Consider the following 21702-nt stretch of genomic DNA (forward strand, 5'->3'; position numbering starts at 1 on the left):
AGAAGGAAAAGGATGAGATGTTACTCAGTGATCAGTATGTCCCTAGAGCTGGAGGGACGAACAGAGTCTCATGGAATGCACTGCTGAGGGCTCTGGGGTATGAGTAGTTTCCAGCTGTTTCCAGAACCATACTACTTTAGTGCTGCAGGAAGTCAGGATCCTGTAGTCCTACTGATTCTGCAGAAGTCCTGGAGCCTAGTATTGTGATGCTGTTGGAATGGCTACTCAGATTTTTGGAGCCTGTACTTGATTGCTTCTGTATTATAGCTGCCATCGCCAAGCCAGCAGTGCAGCACCTGGCAGTCCACCTGCAGTTGCTTGCTGTCCTCACTGCTGCTGCAGCTGCTGCCATCAGGATCAACAAGACTGCATTTCTGAGGCTTGTGGGATACTGCCCCTGTGACTTAAAAGACAGAGCAAATGAAAGAAAAACAGCTTATCTCTTCTCCTGCCCTTTGTTCTTCCACCTATATCTGCCAATAGTTAGCAGAGATTAATCAGAAAGTATCAGGCTGGATAATATTGTTTTAGGCAGGAAAGTTGCTATTGAGCTGAGAACTCAAAAGACAACAACCAACCTCTATGTTTTTTATACACTCAGTAGATACCAAGACTATGTCCACCACATTATCTCATTCAATACATCAACCACTGACAGTGGGTTCACTCATTACCACACGTTGTAGATGAGAAAACAGACTCAGAGGTGTTGAGCAGCTTGCCTGAGATTACGTAACTAGGAAGATGGCAGTTCTTGGACTCTAATTTAGGTTAATCTCAGATTAAGTCTTGAGTGTTTAACCATTTTTCTACAAATCTTCGTGCCTTCCAGTCCTGGCTGTGTGGTCATCCTCTGTACTGGTGATCATTGTGGGCCCTCTCCCATCCAGACCAAGGAAAGTCACATTTGCTTTCTCTGAGCAGCCTTTTCACACTATAGAGCCATCATCCTAAGGGGTGCAGCAATCCTTTTGACCATCACTATGCAGAGTCTGTGCAGCAGCAACACTAGCATCAGTAGGGAGGTGTTAAAAATGCTGAATCTTAGACTCTGCACTAATATTGGCCCTTTCAATCAAAATCTGAATTTTAAAAGTCACAGTTGAATATTGTGCTCCCTGAAGCTTGAGAATGTTTGTTCTATACTTCATTTTTCTCTTTCCCAGAGCAAACTCCTATTTTATGGCAGGGGAGGAGAAGTTGTGGGGTAGGGGTCATAGCCTTATTCTATAACTGGAATTACTGCTCCCCTATAAATTCTGCCTTGACCACTCTGCCAGAGATTTTACTTCATATTGCTGATTTTCTTTCAGTGACTACAATGCCTTTGTTATTGGTCTGGCATGTTTGGGGAATCCCATTTTATCAGGTTGTCTGACCCCAAGTGTGCACTGTACAATTTCTTTTTTGTAAGTCCCTGGACCTCCTATAGACCTATCTGGGTGTTTGAAGTTATACTTCAATGCTTGTGAACATGCCAGGATGGAAGAGAAGCTCACCCTCTAGCATTCTAAGATGGCAGGATGCTTATTTTACCATGATCACATTAGAACACATAGCTATTCCCTTTCCTACCCTAATTTCCACTCTAATTGCACTTTTCACTCCTTATAGATGGGAAACAGATGGTTGTGTATCAGTCAGAAAAGAGAGAGACTGTGTCCTCAACTGTCCTCTTTCTCTTCTCTTTCTTTTCTTTTGTCTGCTATGCAGGCAATGCCTGTCCCCTCAACCCTGCCTGTCTCTCCACTGTGGTGATGAATTAATACATTCTGCTTGTATGATTACCTTTACTTGGTTTCTGCTGCCAAAATCCAGACATCTAAAGACCATGATATGAATAGATTTTTCAGGGAAGCAGTAGTCATATTTTCAAGTAGTACATCAACATTTGTTCTGCTTCTTGAACAGCTTTTTAATTCTCATTGGACTTTATTAGTCACCCTTGTTCTCAGTTGAATACATTTGTTTGTAGTTACCTTCAAGATTATATTGACAGATAGTCCTCTTTACAAATTAATAGCAACATTTTTGCAGAGTATGATCTGACATGATAAAACAAATTGAAAAAGCAAAAACATTGCACTGAATGGATCTGATTCATCTTTACTCCCATCTCCTTATTTATTTTTGCCAGGATTGGGAATGAAATGAACAGTGTGACATTCGGTTTTAGTAAAAAAAAAAAAACCTACTACTTTTGATTTATGTTTTCATATTTTTTAAAGTAAACATAGTACAAGTGAGGACAAAAGCTATCTGGAGTCATTTGAAAAGCCATTATATTTTATGAGTTAATTGAGTTTTGGACAAATTTAAATGATATGGAAGAAAAATATATGATTCCTTTGAAGTCTGTTTGTTAGCTATAATAAGTTCTCTTTAAATCTGAACTTCTGCAGAGCATGGAATATGTAAGACATGCAGCCATGAGCAATTCTGATTTAATTTGCACAATGTAGTAGATGTGTCTACGATGTACCCCTTATTGGATTGTTCTTTGTGATCTTACAATTTGAAACACAGAACTCTTAAGTTTAGTGTAGGCCAGGAGATCATCCGCAGTAAGTCAGTTATGACTTTCTCTTTGGTCTTGCACAAAGACACCCCACAAGGTATATGAATGGATTGATTCACGACTAAACTTCATGCCCACCACTGAAGGATGGAGCCTATCATCATGGTTGGCCTCCAGAATTTTGCCTTTTTCTGGGAGTTCTCAATGGTGCCCACAAAAGCAGGGTGGGTTTTGTTTTTGGCACATATCACCATCATGGTAGCTTTGCATGGAAATTTATGATCATGAGTAATAATAAATTATAGCTTCATGGATTCTTTTCTATCCAGGGATCAATGAATCTAAAATAGAATAATTGAAACAATTTGACTTTTTTTTTTTTTAAAGCTGCCCTTTGAGTGTCACATAGATCACCTATATCCAAACACAGTACTAGTCCCAGAAGGACAGGGATCTGACTATTTTAGTCACTGTTATAAGTGCTTAGAACAGTGATTGGCACATGATGGATACTGTGGAAGAAATGAATGAGATGGAGCAATGGTTATGTTTAGTATTGTTCACTGCTAAACACCAGGATTAGGATGTATGAGATATCTTTAGTAAATTGGAAAGTGTATGTTTTTACCTTTTTTACTATCTTGGGTAAACAGCATTTCTAACAGACTGTCTCATAGGTGTGCTGAGAAGATTATTTAGTTGGTGCTTTTTAAGTACTACAGAGTCAGAAAATGCTCTATCAATGAATTCTACTTAATCAGCTCTTACTGTGTTTGCTAAGTTCTTAGGAGTGTGAATAAATGCATTTGATTTACATTCCCACCAATAGTGTTTAAGGGGTCCTTTCTCTCCAAATCCTCTCCAGCTCTTGTCATTTGTTATATTTTGGATAATAGCCATTTTCTCACATTGTTTGGATTTCTCTAATAAGAAGTGATGAATACCTTTTCATGCACTTACTGACCATCTTGTGTATCTCCTTTGGAGAACTGTCTTTTAAGATCCTCCGCCCACTTAAAATTCTTTGTTTTTTACTGAACTTTAGAGTTCTTTTTCTAATTAGCCCTTATCAGATATGAGCAAATATCTTCTCCATTCAATAGGATGTCTTCGCATCTTGGTGTAATTTTCTTTTGTTGTGCAAAGGCTTTTTCATTTGATGCAGTCCCATTTGTTTTATATTTGCTTTTGTCTCCCTTACCATTCAAGAACACACTCTAAGACTAAGCTCAGGTAGGCATATCAGTTATGTATTCTTCTGTGTACTTTATGATTTCAGTTCTTATATATAAGCTCTTTAATCCATTTTTAATTTATTTTTGTGTATAGTGTTAGATAGTGGCCTAGTGGTTTCCTTGGTGATCTTATATCTGGATGAAAATACAGGATATTTTCATCATCCTAAAACATGTCCTCATGCCTCTTTACCACCTTTCTTCCAACCCCAACTTCAGGCAGTCAGTCATCTTTTGTCAATATAGATCAGGTTTTATTTTCTAGAATGTATATAATGGAAGTATAGACAATGTCCATACATATTGGGCAAACAGTCCAGTCTTTTAATGTCAAGCTGATTCCATATGTGTGTTTACTATATTAATTTTTTCATTTACCTACTGGTGGACATCTAAGTTCTTTATAGTTTTGGGTTATTGTGAATCAATATACCATACACATTTTTGTATTAGTTCTGCTTGACATATGTTTTCATTTCTTTAGGGTGATTAGCTAGTAATGGAATTGCTGTGAAACATACAATACATAATGTGCACTGGTAGAAGGTGCTGTGGAATATTATAGGTTCATCCTTAACTTTAGAAGGAACTGCAGAATAACTTGCCAAAGAGTTGTACATTTTCCATTCCCACCAGCAATATATGAGAGCACTAGTTGCTTTCTTATTTTTCAACACTTTATTTTTTTTTAATTCGGGGGGCTTTATATCTTATTTTAAATTTAATTAACATTTCCTTGATAATTAATTTTGCTGAGATTATTTTATGTTCTTAGTAGCCAGTTGTAATCTTATAAAACTTCTCCCCATTTTTATTTCTAATTGAGCTATAAATCTATATATATTCAGAATATAAAACTTTTATAAATATTGCATATATAATATTTATTTCATAGAACCTATGTGTTTTATTACTGTATAATATATAGATAACAAATTTTATATCTTCTTAATAGCATATGTTGAAAAGCAAAATACAAGTTCATTGACTTCTTTCTCAATCACCTCAATTTTGTTTCAACTCTGCAAATGAGTTTTCATTCTGGATATTATATTTTTCAGATCTAGAATGTCCATTTGATTTTTGTGAAATTTTCTTTTTCTATGCTCTTTTTAATTACTACAGTTTTTTCCTTTACATGATTTTCCTCTATAATTATAACTGTTTTGAACTAATTATCTAATAATTACACATCTAAGTTAATGTTAAGGTTTTTATCTTTGTATTGTATTTTCTCTTGAAGAGTTATTCTTTCTTGCTTTGTATATGGTGAATAGTGTTGGATTATATTCTGAACATATTGAATGTTATGTTGGCAAGACAGTAAATTTTGCTATATTCTTTCAGAGTGTTGATGTTTTTGCTTTTGTGTTAAATTGATTTTGTTATGCTCTAATTGAAAACTCTGTAGTATTTATAGTGAGAAGCAGATAAAATTTCAGTTCAGTCCTTTTAATCTTAGCTGTCATGAGCATTAAGACTCCTCCCGCCTCCACCATACTCATAGTTGAAGAGTCAACCAGAGACTTGGAGAAAGTTTATTTCAGAACTTGGGGGTTCTTTTCTCTGGTGTTCTCCTTTCTAGGATTTCTTCCACTTTCCAATGACTGCTATTTTCCCTTGTTGTTTGATTCTTTGGGAAAGAAAGATGTCAGATCTCCTACTTGAGTTTTAGTCACCCTATACCATTTGTCTGTTGTCAAGCAAAATCTATAAAAATGAAAAAAAAAAAAATCCTACGCCAGTCACTTCTTCCAAGTTCCATTTCCCTCTCTGCTTTTGAATTTTTTTCCTTTGGCTCTCCAGAGACTGAATGCAATTGATTTGGTTTTTGTTCAGTTTATAGTTATCTGTGGGCAAATCAGTTTCTTAGAAGCATGCCTAAGATAAGGACTTTCTTGATTAATTTGCTTAGCTGAAGTCATCCAAAGAATAAAATATTGAAGCTGGTTGTAACCCATATGTATGTATGTGACTATAACATCAAGCTCACTGTCCTTTATATAAAAGCAGCCCCACCTGGAAGCAGGTCATCAGCATGTTGTATGAAAAGGCTGCTAAGTAGATAGTCTTATTCCTCTCTGAAGTGCTGGAACAGTCAGGACTGTGAGTAACAGAGCTATCTTCTGGAAATCTTTTTATTCCCGATGGCAAATGATTGGTAAAACTCTCCAAGGCTTCATCTGACTTACCTGAGAGGACAGGACCTATGTTACTTAAAGATTTTAATGAAGAATAATTGTTAATAAGATATAAATATTTTCAAAATTAAATGAAATCAAATTGGAAATTGGAAAATGTCTTGAAAAATGATTTTTCCCTTAGTATCTCATTTAGTACAACTGACTTAATGGATATAGTTCAGGATGAAGTTACAGATGATAGGATTTTATTTAAATCTGTCATCACAAGTCTTTGTGATTACATTTTCTCAGATTCCTGCTTTCTCAGGAGGGTCAGGAAAGTGTATAATAATTGCATCATTTTTTATATGTGTCTATACCTTAGGAAGCACAGGAGGCTAATGAAAGAACTGCTCATATTTCCTTTATTGCAATCCTCTTGTGTTAAGATTCCAAACTGTGGAAAAGTTTAAAGAATTTCTTTTTTTTTTTCCTTTTTTTTAAGATTTATTTTATTTATACAAGATCTGGAGTGCAGGCCAGATGCGGGGAGGGTGAGAGGATTCACCAGAGACAGAGCAGGGAACAGAACAGGCAGACTGATGAAATACACTGCTGAGGGGAGCAGTGGGCGAGACAGGAGAGATCTGCTTGCCATGTGCGTTGCTCCGAGGCCGGTTGGGATCAAACCGGCACTGCAGAGGCTGCAGACAGCTTCACAGTGCTGCGCTCAACCACCTGCACCACCAGGGAGGTTCCTGAAAGAATTTCTTTTTTTGGAGATAAGTGTGGGAATGAGAATGGGAATTCAGTTTTGTTTAGCAATGAGGCCATTGAAGAAATTATTGGGAAGAAATTATTGAACAGTCTTGCCTGTGGGAATATATTACATCAGTCCATTCAAGGCAATCACTATAAGCACTCACCCTCTACTCAGTGCTGGCTGTGCTTTAACAGCACAATCTCTGTGCTAAGAAGGATGTGACAGTTTCTTAAGTTGAGTCACTTGGCAGAAGTACAGTTCTAAATACTATTTGTACCTTTGTGGTAGGGATATTACATAAGGACACTTACGGATTAATTCATATACTTCAAATAAGATGGAAAGGATGAATGTGACAAATCTACATGAGTTATTTTTTCACTCAAAATGCAACTGTTTAATTTGGCATCATAGAACTTGTCCTTATTTGGGAGTAGTCTGAGTGAGAAAATAATATGATATCAGGTAATGGACTCATTTTATGTCTCTTTCTTTAGGAACTGAATAACTATATAGCCACATCTCATGTTTTTGCACCTTTGGAGACCTCTTCAAAGACTATTTACATAATTTTACTTTAAAAAATGTGTAATAGGGCACTTCACAACTATCTTTCTCAGCAAGTGAGACTTTCCTACACAACTTGTGTGTTAACTAGATCCTGGAATGAAAAAGAGCTGATCAAAGTTTAGTCCATCTTCCACCAGATCCTGGGATGAAATTCTGGAAGGCCTACAGATGGAGTAGCCAACACTGTGGGCTTTATGATGCGCCACTGGAAACATACCTGTTTTCTTTCTCTAAAGGTATATATAAGTTGTTGGTAAGAGATACTTACCAATGACAGAAGAAAGGAGGTTTCTCACTTTCAAAAGAGAGGACAAATGTCTGGTATATTTTGGGCATAAAAGAATTGGACTTATCTTCTTGGCATCTGCTGAAACTATTCTTCATAGATGTGATGGAAGCAAGGATTTGTTCATGCCTAAACCCCTTCTGAGCATCTCAGCATCCTACCACTTTCCTTACCACCCATTTTCCCCAGTTCCCACCTGCTCAATCTTGGAAGATTTTCTTCTTGTGTATCTATGTGTGTCCTGTACTAACTCACACATGATGAGAAAACTAGGGGGTCTGAATAACCGGCCATCTTGACACTCAGGAACCCACCACCACATTTTAATCTACCTTAAATCTGTGCTCACATGGTGAACAGAAGTGCCACTGATGCTATTATTGAGAGACTAGCTTTTCTATAGTGCCAAATGGCAAGTAATAGGTTTTAATAATTATTTGCAGGGTTTCACAACAAATAACAATGTAAACATTTAAAGATAAATCAATGCTTTTTAATCTTGCGCACAATAAAAAAATCAAGCAATACATAGATATACATGAACACATGTAATTATAAGCTTCAAAGTAAGTTTGAAGGGTCCTTGCTCAGGTTTATGGTTTTATGGTTTATGGTTTTATGTGCCATTCAGCTTAACACTGATGGTTTAAAAAATGAGGAAAATGGTGCTATTGTTCTCAAAAACCTGAATGTGATTGAGGATGGACTTTTGGTGTTTCTCTTCTTTTAGAAGGGAACCACAGTAAGTATGTGGTAGCTATAAGTGACAGAATATTTATGTATATATAACAAAAAATATGTGCCATGGCTAACAATATTTTTTACTATGAATCATTTGACATATATATTTTTCAGATTCTTAATTGATTTCTTTTATCTTTTAATAATAGCATACTCATCATGTTATATTGCTTATAAAACTCAGAGGCAATAAAAGTTTTATAATAAGATACTTAAACTTTAAAACCTGGTCATTTGCCTCAGTTTACCTTTTTATATCTACTTCCCTTTGCAAAGCCTACATAAACACTTTGCTTTGACCAGATTTCCATGCACTCTCATCTGGTTACATCATGCCCGTTCTGTCCCTGAGCCTCCATCTAAGAATTCTCTATTGCTTTTCAGCCAATCCATATCTTATGAGCATCAGAATGTTGAAAATTTAAGCATCAAATAGACCAGACCTGATCCCAACTACCACCCCCAGCCTTTGAACCTAGGACAAGTTACTTTACTTGGCACTCCTCAAATTCCTTATCTATAAGATGGAAATAATAATGATTAATAAAGCTATATGAGATTATGCTTAAGTATACTGTGTTTAGTGAATCCTGATTTGCCTTTTCTGTATATTCCTTTGGACTGAGAATAAAATCCACCTTAGCTGTAAAGACCATTCCCTACCTCCCACCTTCATTTCAGACTATGTTAATTTCTCCTTTAGTCTTGCTTTAGCATACTTCTTGTCAGGTACATTCTTTTCCCCTAATTTTTTAAATTAAATGACAAAATCATCTAAAGTGCTTTGCATAATATTTGGCACATAGTAAATTCTCCATAAATATTTCCATGGCTGCTGTTGGTATTACCGAGAGAACAGTCACTCCTAGCCCTTGGGGATGAGTATTCTACTGATGAGTCATATTTACTCCTGAAAAAATAAAAGGGACAGTAAAGAGTCATATTTAAGGACATACCCTCTGTACCTGGTTACTTAGATTAAAATCCTATCTCTACAGTTTCCAAAGCTGTGTGAGCTTTGGGAAGTTTCTTCACCTCTCTTGATTTAGAATACAGTAAGAGTTAACCACTCATAGAGTTGTTTGGGGAATTAAATGAATTAAAATGTGAAAAGAATGTAAATACTTGACAATAAAAGGGTTTTATCTGTTTGCACCATTGGTTTTGTTTTGGCCTTTTTATTCCTGATCAGCCTTCCCTCTATATTTGAAAGTTCTTGAGAACAGAGATGTAGATTTGTACTGATCTAACCATTTCATGGAGACAAAAGAAAAGTACAGATGGCACTGGCTAGTTCTAGTTCAATGCCTGGAGCACTGCAAAGGCTCTATATTAGTTACTTTCCTTCCCTATATCTTACTGCCACACCTAGTAAGTAGTTCTAGGAATTGCTATCTGAGCACTTTTTGAAGGGAATAAGTGAATATTGATTTTTTTCCTATATGCCAAGGAAAAACATTAAATATAAAGCATTATAATTTAAAAGGCTGCCTGGTATTCCATGGAAATCTGATTTGGTGAAATTATGCCATCTTTATTTTATTGCTTACATCATTTACTATATCCTGACTGCCCCAAAGCTTCTTGACACATCTAGGTCTGGAGTCCTGATTTGCAATATAGTATTTAAACTAGACATTATCTTCATTTTCTTTTATCTTCATCTTCATTTCCCTCTCTGATTTCTCCTTCCTTTCTCTCTACTGCTGACTTGCATTTGTATTTAAATAACTAAACTGTTACTAAATGGCAAATTAGCTTTTCTTTATAAAAGTTAAGCTAGGAGTTTTCTTGGCTGCTTCCATTTGCAACATTTTCAATATTTCAACATTTTGCAGATGAAGCTGTGAAATCAGCCCAAGAGGAAGCAACCATCGTTCTTCAAGTCTTTGATCTTGAAGTCATTTCGGTTTTAACAAGGATAAATAACATAAAGTTAACTCTGAATAAATTGGAGTGCTTCTTGGGACAGAGCAAAATCGAGTTGGAAGGTCTAGACCCAACTTCCCTACTCAATGTTGCTTAGTCTTTAAAAACTCTTAGGAACATATAGGGACTTTAAGAAACATAGTTGGGAAAGCAATGTTTCAGAAAAATAGAAAATGCATCATGGCCTTCTAAATCTGGTAAAAAATTAGCTAAAAAATGATTTCTTTAAGAACCCGGAGTTCTCTGTGTGTGAAAATGTTATTTACTGTGATTCTTCTTTCACAACAGGTAAAATGTAACTTAAAAGCTTGAATTGGTTTTTGTTTTCTACCAAATTAATATTGATATTGAAAATATCTGTTTGAAAAGGTTCCCTCATTGGCTATGATGTGGAGATAAACAAATCTAACAGGAAAGGGTATCTTTTACATACCTGTCAGTTTACTGACCCCAAAGCACCATTTCTTTCTTTCAATTAGCCATTATTATTTTTATTTTTGAGTTTAGTCATGTTTCAAATCATGTGATGTTGTATTAGTGTCCATCTCAACTTTGTTTCTTCACAATTCATGACCTATCCCTTTTGAAAGTACTTTTTATAACTATTAAGATATCCTAAATGATTCAGTAAATGATTCTGCCACTAATTTTTTGTATTTCTATAGTACATTAGCAATATACTAAAAATTAAAATCTGTACCAAGAAGATAGAATATGGTATTTCAGATATTTCAACTAAAATTTAAGTCAGGCTCTCTCCTGAAGGGGTTTCAAAAATGTTTACAATATATTTTACATATTGTAGCTAAGAGCTTTGCATATTTCATCTTACAGATGTAGTAGACACATTAATGAATTTAAGTGTATTAATTTTCCTCTAGCAGTTACAATTTATTATTAGCCTGGTTTAGCAGAGAGATGCTAAAAGGGGTTCAAGGCCCAAGTGAAATGATTTTTAAGTGCCTCAGAAATGATGAGTTATATTCATTTTAACATCTCGAAGTCCTTTTAAGGCTCTATGTTGTCAATGTTAAAGTTTTTAAATCAGAATTTCCTTTGATAAATGCCACACTGAAATGCAGGGAAAACTAGGGTAGGCATTTAGCAAACAAGGAAATACATTAGGCCAAAAAAACTTATGAAAAGTGAAGTGTTTTAAAACCCCCATCAATAACCAGGGAATTGCAAAGTAAAACCAAAATGAAGTATTATTGCCTACCCAGTAAATTGTCATCTTCTTTTTGGTTTGACAAAATCAAATTCTGGAAAGAGGTAAAACAACAGAAAACTCTCATACACTTCATTGGAAAGTATAAATTGCATAATTGTGTTGGAAAATAATTTGGCATTTTTAGTAAAGTTGAGGGTATACAAATCCTACATCCTTGAAAATCTACCTGAAGTACGTTCCCTTAAACAAGTGGTGGGAGTTGACACCAAGACATCTTTACAAGAGCTGTTATTGCAGCTTTGCAGCTTTGTTTACAATAGGCAAGCCTAGGAACAATTCATTATCTATAGACATCATAATGGATCAGAAAATTGTGTTATATTCATACATTGGGATGTTGTACCAAACACCTTCAAATATAAGTGCAACTACTCAAAACAACTCGGAGAAATCTCACATACATCATATTGAGGGAACAAACTCAATCGTAAGGCACAATGTATGTTTGCAATCTTATAAAATTCAAGAGTTAAATCAAGCTATATTGTTAAAAGTCATATGCTCAAATGGAAGAACTATAGAGAGAAGCAAAAAAGTGAATATTATAGAAGTCTGTATTGTGTTTACCTCAAGGGAAGGATGCAGGTTGTAATTGGAGAGTGGTTTGTTGAGGTTTCTAGGTAACTGACCTTCTTTTATTGCCAGAACAAAGAGATGTTTACAATAGTGTTTGGTTTATAATATTATTTACACTCTGCATTCATTTGTTTTATTGTTTTCTGAAAATGTGTTATCTTTCATTATAAAAAATTATAGCCAGGTGAGTCTATATAAATGGTTAGAAAAAGATGAGATAAAAGAGGTTCAAATGCTCTTTATAATTTTGTTTCTAAGAAAAACTTAAAATAATTGAAACAATAACTTGTATTGTCTTATAAACTAAGAAATTTGGAAATAAAATGGTTCCAGTTTAGATTAATATAGGGTCCAATACTATTGTCCAATTTTCTTTCATTTTTTCATTCTGCATTTTTCATCAAATGACATTGTACTATCTCATTATTCTAGGATGTTTGCATCAATGTAAAACAAATAGTGTATTCCTCTTTTTTTGTGAAGAGAACCTTTTTTCAGATGCCGACACACACACACACACACACACACACTCTCTCTCTCTCTCTCTCTCTCTTTTCCTCTTGAGTCATTGACTGAAATTGTATCCCATACTCATACACTCCATGTCAGAACAGGCCACTGTGATGAGCTGAGATCAATTATATTTTACCCTCTCACTTTCACTGAAGCTCAGTTGTAGGAAGGAGTGCAAATAACAATAAAAAAAATAAAATCCGGTTTCTATTAGGTAGGAAGAAAAAATGTGAATATTTTTTATAGATTTTTTTAGAATGTAGAAACTTTTCCAGGAAATCTTGAGCCTTGGGATGATCACACTCTTAGAATACTGATTGAAATTACTAATAATGACCCATACCCAAGCATTTCCTAATGTACCTTCATTTAAATGATTAAATTATTGGCAGATCAAAATACCTTATTAGCTGAGGATGTATAATCAGGTTATAATAGAATCCAGTTGCTAGAAAAAAAGGAGAAAACTCTTAAGAATTTTGAGGGGATATACCTTTTGTTTCTAATCATTTCTATTTGTGCTTAGACTATTGTATTTCCTAAGGAACAACAAGAAATACTCTTGGGCATGCATGGACCAATAAATGCTACCACTGCAAGAATCCAATGATAACAACTCTATGCCTGGAAAATAATTATATCTCTATTTATATTTAAAAGTTATTTTAATTTTTGGTTGATATTTATATATCTTTTTCATATTCTATTATTTTTACTGAGGTAACAGTGGTTTACAATGTAGTATATGATTGGGGGTATAGAGTCACACCTCTTCAGATGTATGTTACAACAGCACATGCACCATAATCTACCATAATCCCTTGGGCCCTCTCCCTTTTGGCCTTCTGGTAACTTCAATTCTACAGTTAGATTTCAAGGATCTGTTTTGGTTTTAATTTTCTGTTCATTTATTTAGTTTCTCTATTTTCTATATATGAGTGAAATCTTCTAGCATTGTCTTCTTCTTTCTGATTCATTTTATTTAGCATAACCCCCTCTAGTTCCATTAATGTTGATGCAAATCATTAGATTTCATCATTTTTTAATTGCTAAGGTGTATATATTTATCACATATTCTTAATCCAATCATCTGTCATTGGGCATTTAGGTTGTTTCCTCAAGTTGATTATTGTGAATAGTGCTGAAATAAACATAGGAGCGCATATATCCCTTCAAATTAGTGTTTTTGCATCCTTAGGGTAGATACCTAGGGATGGGTTTGCTGGGTTGTGAGCTAGATCTATTTTTAATATTTTGAGAACCCTCTGCACTTTTTTCCATGGGGGCTGAAACAATCTATATTTCTGCCAACAGTGTACAAAGGTTTCCTTTTCTCCACACCCTCTCCAACACTTGTTGTTATTGGTATTTTTGACATGGACCATGGTTGTAGGCAGGTCTCAGTTCTTCACTTCACATTGTCCTCTTCAGAAGACTACTGCTAGCATGGTAGTCTATTATATCACACAGAGAAAGAAAGAGCATTTTGAATAATTGTGAATAATACTTTTTACAACTTTCATGTACATTTTTCATATGGGCATTTTTTTTTTCTGTTAAATAAGTATCTAGGAGTGGAATTACTGGGTGATTTAGTGACTCTATGTTAACATTTTGAGGACTTGCTAACTATTTTTCTTAGTGGTTGCACTTTTTTATATCCTTCCCAGCAATGTTTGAGGGTTCCAATTTCTCCAGATCTTCACCAACCTTACTATTGTTTATATTTCTTTTTTTTTTAACTATAGCTATCCTAGTGGGTATAAAATGGTACCTCAGTGTGGTTTTGATTTGAATTTCTCTGATGACTAGTGATGTTGAGCAACTTTTCTTGTGCTTATTGACCTTGCATGTCTTCTTTGGAAAGATGTCTTCTGAAGCCTTTTCCCAAATTTTAAAATGCTTGTCTTTTTTTGTTATTTTGTTGAGTTGTATTTTCTGGATACAAGGCACTTAGCAGATATATGTTTGCAAATATTTTCTTCCTTCTATGGTATTTTAAAATTCTTGATAGTATCCTTTGATATTCAAAAATATTTAATTTTGATTAAGTCCTGTTTATTCATTTATCTCTTGTGTTATTAGTGTCATATTTAAAAAAACCATTGCCTAACCCAAAGTTGAAAATATTTTCCTTTTTTTAAAAAGCTTTATTTATTTATGCATACAAGAGCTGGGGTACAGGCCAGAGGTGTGGGGGGTGAGAGGATTCACCAGAGACAGTGGGGAGCAGAACAGGCAGATCGACAGAAGTACACTGCTGAGGAGAGCAGTGGACGAGTCAGAAGAGGTCTGCTACGCCATGTGGGTTGCTCCCTGGCCAGGGATGGAAACTCATGCTGCAGAGGCTGAGGACAGCTTCATAGGTTGCATCCAAACCCCTTGTGCCACCAGGGAGGCCCTGAAAATATTTCCTCCGGTGTTTTTTTCTAATAGTTTTAAAGTTTTAGTTTTAAAACTTGCATGTAGTGATCCATATTGAGTTAGCTTTTGTTTATGGTATGTGGAAGGGGTCCAGTTTCATTCTTTTGCATATGGTTATCCAGTTGTGCCAGCATATTTGTTGAGAAATTATTCTTTCTGCATTGAATGGTCTTGGCACTTTTGTCAAAATCAGCTGACCATAAATATATCAGTTTATTTCTGTACTTTGTATTCTAAACCATTAATTTATATGTCTATCTTTATGCCATTATTATGCAATCTTGATTATTGTAGCTTTATAGTAAGTTATGAAATGGAAAAGTGAGAGTCCTTTAACTTGTTCTTCTTGTTCAAATTTGTGTTAACTATTGTGTATCCCTTGCATTTCCATATTAATTTTAAGATTAAGTTAGCAATTTTGGCAAAAAAGTCAGCTGAGAGAGTCTGTGCTCTAATACATTGAACCATATTGAAAAATATTTAGTAAAAAAGAAAAATGCCTCTGATGTGAGTGTGGTCTATGAATAGGAGTTTATCTTACACTCTGATACACATAGGTATGAAAGCTAAAGTAAAGTGGCTATTATTAGGAAGATGGGATTGTGCATTGTCTTATGCATTGTCTTCCTTTTCCTTTGATAATCTTTTTTGATGCTAATTTATAAGGAAAATACACTAAAAGTTTTTGATGGAAGAAGAATTTATCTTTGAACTCCTTAAGGCACCTGGCACATTGTACTGTATATGGTAGGCACTCAGTAAATATTTCTTGGGATGAACTTTGTATTACTCATTTGGAAATAAAAAAGAAAGTTAATTTGTATTGCATGCAGTTCAAAGTTACACTTAAAGCAACTATTTAATCCAGCTAAATTCCACAAGAAAATAAAATTTGTGCCTACAAATTTTTGTGATTTAATTGTGTTAGAATTATAGTACGCCTTTCAGAAATATTGATCTTTCTCAATAGATTTACATTTCCCTTCATCACTAATATTAATTCCCTGAAAGGTGAACCTTTAAGAAAGAATTTGAAATGGGAGGGAAGCAATCTTTTTAAGTGGGCAGTGTAAGTTGGAATTTTAATGACTTTCCTCCCCCCAAAATTCTATTGAAAAACTGGACTTAGATATCTTTGAAGGTTGTGGTCAGTGAATAAACCTTGGCAACTTCTTAAAATCTCTTTGGGAAGGTTTTCTTGGACAGGAGTGTGACACTAAATGATGCCCCAGAAAGTTGTATCAATAGGGGAAAAGGATAATTGTGAGATCCTCACAGGTAATGAATTGATTTTACCATAATTAAGGAGAGCAGGTGAGGGTTAGTGTGAGAGTGAGAGAGAAGTGGAACACAGGCTATCTTTATGGCATTCTAGTAATATCACAAACCACTCCGCATTTACATCCATGATTGATGATGCCACTGAAAACCCTCTATGGGACAGTATGATTTCTTGAATCTCAAACTGTAGACCATTCATTATACTGTTTATTTTCTACTCTGACCTGATATTGATGTACACTGTGTTTAATGAATCATGTTTATCACACTATTTCAGAGTATCTTATCTTAGAAACATGTTTCAAGTGGGAAATGGAACAGTGAGGTCTGGGAATAAAATTAGGGTAGAAAGCAGATCAAGGAACTCTTGACAGAAAAGAGGAAGAGAGAGAAAACTTGAGCTGGATGCACCAGCTCAGACTATAGAAGACATTCCAAACACTGGTTAAAACCAACAGTGAGCTGCTGTTATCTTAATAGCAGGAAAATGATCATGTGTGTAAGACAGCCTCCCAGCTTCAGATGATCATCCAAATCAGTTTTCAACTGGCAGTTTTAATGATTTCCCAAAGTGTTGAATTCACATGTATAAAATCAGATCCCAATGTTATAATCAAAGTAAAAATTAAGTAATTATATAGATATTTTTAAGAAAATTACAAATGAAATAGAAGGAGATGAAACCATTCTTGCATATTTCTAAGATACTGCTTTTCCTTAAAAGAAAGTAAAATAATTAGGCTTACATGTGGTATTGAAACACATAGAATTATATTATAGCTTTTCCTTTGTGCCTTCCCTTGCTATTACATTCAACATTCGAAGGCTTATGATAGTTGTACAGGATGTGTCCTCAGGCAGTGGACAAGCCTTGCCAGGCCACAGCCATGCCAGTAAACATGGTGTGGAGCCTTCCTGAAGGTGGAGGAAGTTACTTGAGGACACATCACTGGAGGCAGCCAGGAGAAGTAAACAGTTCTAAATATAACTCACTTGTACAAATTGAAGCTTAAATCTGAAACTATTCTATTTTTCTCAAACCCACTGATCCCAAATGCATATATTAAATCTCCCTTACTAGATTGAAGACCCCTTAACAAGACACTGGATGGATTCTGTAACTTCTGGGTCACTTCAGTGATTCACTTCTACCTATTAAAAATCCATGAAGCTTAAAATTCCAGTTTCATCTCTAATGCAAATTTCCCCATTTGGTCATTCACTGGTCTGGGGTCTAAAGCACCTTACTTAAATGCAAGTGGGCATGGCCTGTATTTATTTCTCTTCTCTGGGATGCAGCATCCCAGATTCAAGGAGTACCAATACTTGGTTTTGGTATATCTTTTTTCTTTCCACTTTCAAGGCATAGCTCCCTTTTCCTTTGGTTTTCAGGGCTGGGAGGAGAAAGGGGAAAGTGCAAATTCTTAACATTTAATCCTTCTTGTGTGGATTATCACAGCTTCTCTGCTTAAATTGGCCTGGCCATCCATACATTTGCATGTTAGGCATTTGGATGCCTTTCACTTACAGCTTGGTTCCCTGACATGACGTGAGGTTTCCCAGGTCCCTAAATGCCTCCACTACCTGACTCCATAGGATATTCCATAGCTACCTGCTGCTGAGGTTTCTTCCTTCTTCCAGTGTTGAGGCCTTATACTACATAGTTTCATATATCTATATCTGCCTACTATTGGCTCTATTTCTCTGGAGAACACTGACTTTATACAACCTGGTCCCTAAACTTGCCATCTTTTTGTAAAATTATCTTTTAAGGCCTGAGTACCAATTAATGTTCCTTTCCTTCCTTTCCTCCTTTCTCCTTCTCATCCTTCTTTTCTCCCTTCAATCTTCCCTTGTATATTTCTTTTCTTTCCTAATCTATCTCCTATCTGGAAAGCCTCATGATACCAGATTCCTAGTCCTTTCTCTCACAGCACTCATAGACTTTTGGAGGAGAAGGTATAAACAGCTTTATAATCTTTGATGGTTTCTCTTGATAATAACAATCCCCTTTCATTACTTAAAATGGAAATTCTATTAGTACTAAGAGCAAGTTGGCTTTATTTAATGAAAAAGGAACATGAACTGGTTAGAAAACAGCTTTTCTGAAGGCCTGCATGCCCTGGATACTACTGAGGAGACTTTGCAGAATACCCCAATTTCCAGATTCCACATTTCACTTGAAATGAGATTTCAAAGCCATAATCAATGTCTGGAGCAAAGCGTGGAAGCCACAGGGTTCTATCCCTGGCAAACAATAATCAGTTCCACCAATATTTAACAATTCCTACAGCTCTGGAAAGTAGAGTAGAGAAAAAGGGCACTTACTATAAACAAAATGGCAAGGTGACTTAATGGCTAACTTTCATTTGGTTTTTTTTTAGCTTGAGTCAAATGATGCCTCAGGAAGTTGAAGCAAGAAGCATGGACCAGTTGGATAATTACAGTGGCTACACTGGCAGGAGACTGTTCCCCCTGTCTCCGATACATAGCATTTATGAATGAAAGTGTTCAGCATCCCAGTGGCTCTCCTCTTGAACTGGCTCATCCATTACTGGAGTAATGATTTTCCGTCTGGGCAACAGCAAAGCCAAAGGCTTATTACACAGGCAACATAAAGTTAAAAAGACATTACGAATAAAACGTTGGCTTATGCTGGCTTTTGCCAACTCTTCTCCAGAGAAGAGTGCATGATACCGACACGTGTTTATTACATTTAATAATGTTTACATAATTCTTCCTTGAGCTCATTAGAGTTGTCAGATCAGAAGTAAATGTGTTCCCCCTCGGTTTATCTCTAAAGACTTTGCAGTCAATAAAGCAAGATGAATGACATCCAGGGCACAGACAACAACTTACTCTCCAGCTTTGCTAACACTGCCAAGTTAAACCCTCACCTCCAGGTGGGCTTCTGGGGTCTCAGGACTGAGGGAGTGTACCTCTGATCAGCAACTTAGTTCTCTAGCAAAAGAGCAATGCTTCTCCAACTTTCATGTGCTTTGAGTCACCTCTGGAGCTTTTTGAAATATAACTTACTAAGTAAGGTTCATCCCCAGAGGTTCTGATTCAGTAGAAATTTACATTTCTAGCAAGCTCTCAGGTGATACTGATGGTGATACTGCCTGGATCCTACTCAGAGTAGTCCTGTTCTAGAGGTCATTTCCAATGGTTTTTGTTAGGGGGGACCCCTTGATAATAGGCACTCTGGCCTATGGAATGCATCAGCAGCCGTGGCGATGGTAGCCGTGACAGTAGTGCCAGCAGCAGTGGCCTCCAGTGGCCCGCAGCACGTGCGTGAACCCTGCTGGGTCCTCGTGGGTCGGCGCAGTAGTCGGTGGTGTGGAGGGGCGGGGTCTGGTGCCCGGGGGCGGGGCCTGGCGCCCGGGGGCGGGGCGCTTTGAACCCAGCTCCTGCTGTCTGGTCTCGGCTGCAGCGGCAGGGGCTGAGGGCACAGCCAGCGGGCGGCGCGCCGCGGACTCCCAGGCAGCCCGCGGAAAGGTAAAGCCAGGAGAGCGCGCTGGTGGGTCTTCCCGCCCGGCTGCTGCTGTCCAAGCCCCGGAGCGACCCCTGCACCCAAGCAGCGTCTGGGTGCCCTAGGCATGTGCACAGCATCCAGGGAGCGGCTGCCGAACCGGGGTTTGCGTGTACCGCTGCAGGGCCGGGGTGGGGGCTTTGGGGGTCTGCAGCGGGAGCCGGCGGCCATCCTAGGACATCAGGACTTGTAGACAACTTTGTACAGCGGTCCTCTTCCAAGGTCCCTTTATTGCTATTGTCTTAGCGCCTCCCGTCTGACAGTCTCCCCGGACTCCAGCTTTGTTCTCATCAGGCCAAACCTGCGGTCCCCTAGGGCGTGAACCCGGGAGTAGCTGGCAAGTTGCACCTGCCAGCGGGATCCGCCAAGGCTCCCACCGCAACCCCGCCAGGTTCAGCGCGGTTCTGTGCTTGCTGGCACGGCAAGACTTGGCGCCACTGGGGCAGAGGGTACGCGACCCATTCCCCTGTGTGGACTGGTTTCGGGGCTATGGTATCAAGCCTCTGGGACGCGTGTGATTTGGTGTCACAGAGAGGGCGAGAAAAGTTTGGAGCTTTGACTGGGGCTAAGAAGCCGTCAGCGACGGGCTGCACATGGCAGGAGTTGGAGAGAGTGCTAGGGGCTTGGCGCCAGCGGAGGCACTGGCGAAGGGTAACTATGGACGCTAAGGCTCTAAGCCTGGACTGTCAGCGGAGATGGGGTGCTTCTTGTGTGTGCGTGTTGGCTGGAAAAGGCTATATGTGATAGCAGAGATGGGCGAAAAAGAGACAGGAAGAGGGAGGTACTAGGTATATATTTATCATTTCAGTGTACCAAGTGGGCATCTTTGTGCCCCCTCCTGATATTTTGGAAAAGCTAAGCACGGGATGCTTTCTTGAACCCTAACTCCTGAAGGTGGGAAGGGATAAGTTTTACCCAGAGATAAAGATGGCTTTGAAAGCGAACAGGTGACAGAAGACTTGTGTGTGTGTGTGTGTGTGTGTGTGTGTGTGTATGCACGCGCGCGCAGTGGCAAGGGATGCTGGACCGCCCGATGAGCCCCCCTCCTCCCGCCCCTCTTCCAGATCGCGACAGCGGTGTGATTTTCCTGCCACTCCCCGCCTGTGGCTGGCGGGCTAGAGGCGAAACGATGGTCACGGAATGGAGGAGACAAAAGGGTGCATTTGGTCTACATTTGGTGGGCGAGGAGATTGGCGTGTGTTTGTGTGTGTCTGTGTGTGTGTGTTTCTGTTCCTTGAGGAGGTCCCTTTCCAGCCAGCTAGTGAGAAAACGCCATAGCAGAGGGATGCTGTAGGAACCAGAGGACAGGTGAGGTGGAGACTAAGGAAGAAATAAGCATAAAGGAAAAGAGAACAGAGATCTAAAGCATCTTACCTGATTAGCTGTATGATTACAATTTAATTAAAAAAAATGGTAGGGGGAAGAACACCTCTGAAGCTAAAATTTTGGCGGGAGGGGGCGCAGTAAGTTTAATTAATGAAGGTATTTTAGCAATATTAAAGTTAGTTTGAAGCCTCCTCTGAAGTTCATAGCTGATTTTAGATACTCTCCTTTGACACATCGTTCTGGCACCTACTCCGGAAGTACCTTTGACTGTCAGAAAGAAGTAAAAGTAATAGATACACAAATAAAATGCAACTAAAATGAAGTTTAAATGAAGCTTTGAGCAGGATTAAATGACTTGTGTAACTGCTGAATATTGCTAAAGTACTGTCAGGGCTATAAAATAGCCAGACAAAAATAAAGGAAAAAAATAATTGTAACAAGAAAATGAAGGTTTTACAAGAACTTCAGTAATGAACACATAACAATTGATGGTATGATGCAGTAATTATTTTCGTATTTACGCCATTAACGATTGTAATTTAACGTTAATGTCCTGGTATTTTATTCCTTCTCATTTGCAGACAAAAGCACATCTGAGACACCATCAGGGAGTAATTTGGTAATATAAAGTCATGAATAGGAAACACTAAACCA

At 37.4% G+C, this 21702-nt stretch overlaps 1 protein-coding gene across 6 annotated transcripts in view; it reads left to right on the forward strand.

Annotated features, from left to right (window-relative positions):
• RARB (retinoic acid receptor beta) overlaps window positions 1-21702 on the forward strand; it is an 885139-nt gene that overhangs the window by 207831 nt on the left and 655606 nt on the right. The window contains exon 1 of one of the 6 annotated variants that reach the window (XM_054692844.1): window positions 19673-19688. The exons of the other annotated variants lie outside the window; for them this stretch is intronic. The gene's annotated coding sequence lies outside the window, so the exon portion shown is untranslated. Of the gene's footprint in view, window positions 1-19672; window positions 19689-21702 lie in introns of those variants that run through there. 6 annotated transcript variants of the gene reach the window in all.

The sequence above is a fragment of the Talpa occidentalis genome, unplaced genomic scaffold (assembly GCF_014898055.3).
Source record: "Talpa occidentalis isolate TD23 unplaced genomic scaffold, MPIMG_talOcc4v2.1 talOcc4.10, whole genome shotgun sequence".
Taxonomy (NCBI): domain Eukaryota; kingdom Metazoa; phylum Chordata; class Mammalia; order Eulipotyphla; family Talpidae; genus Talpa; species Talpa occidentalis.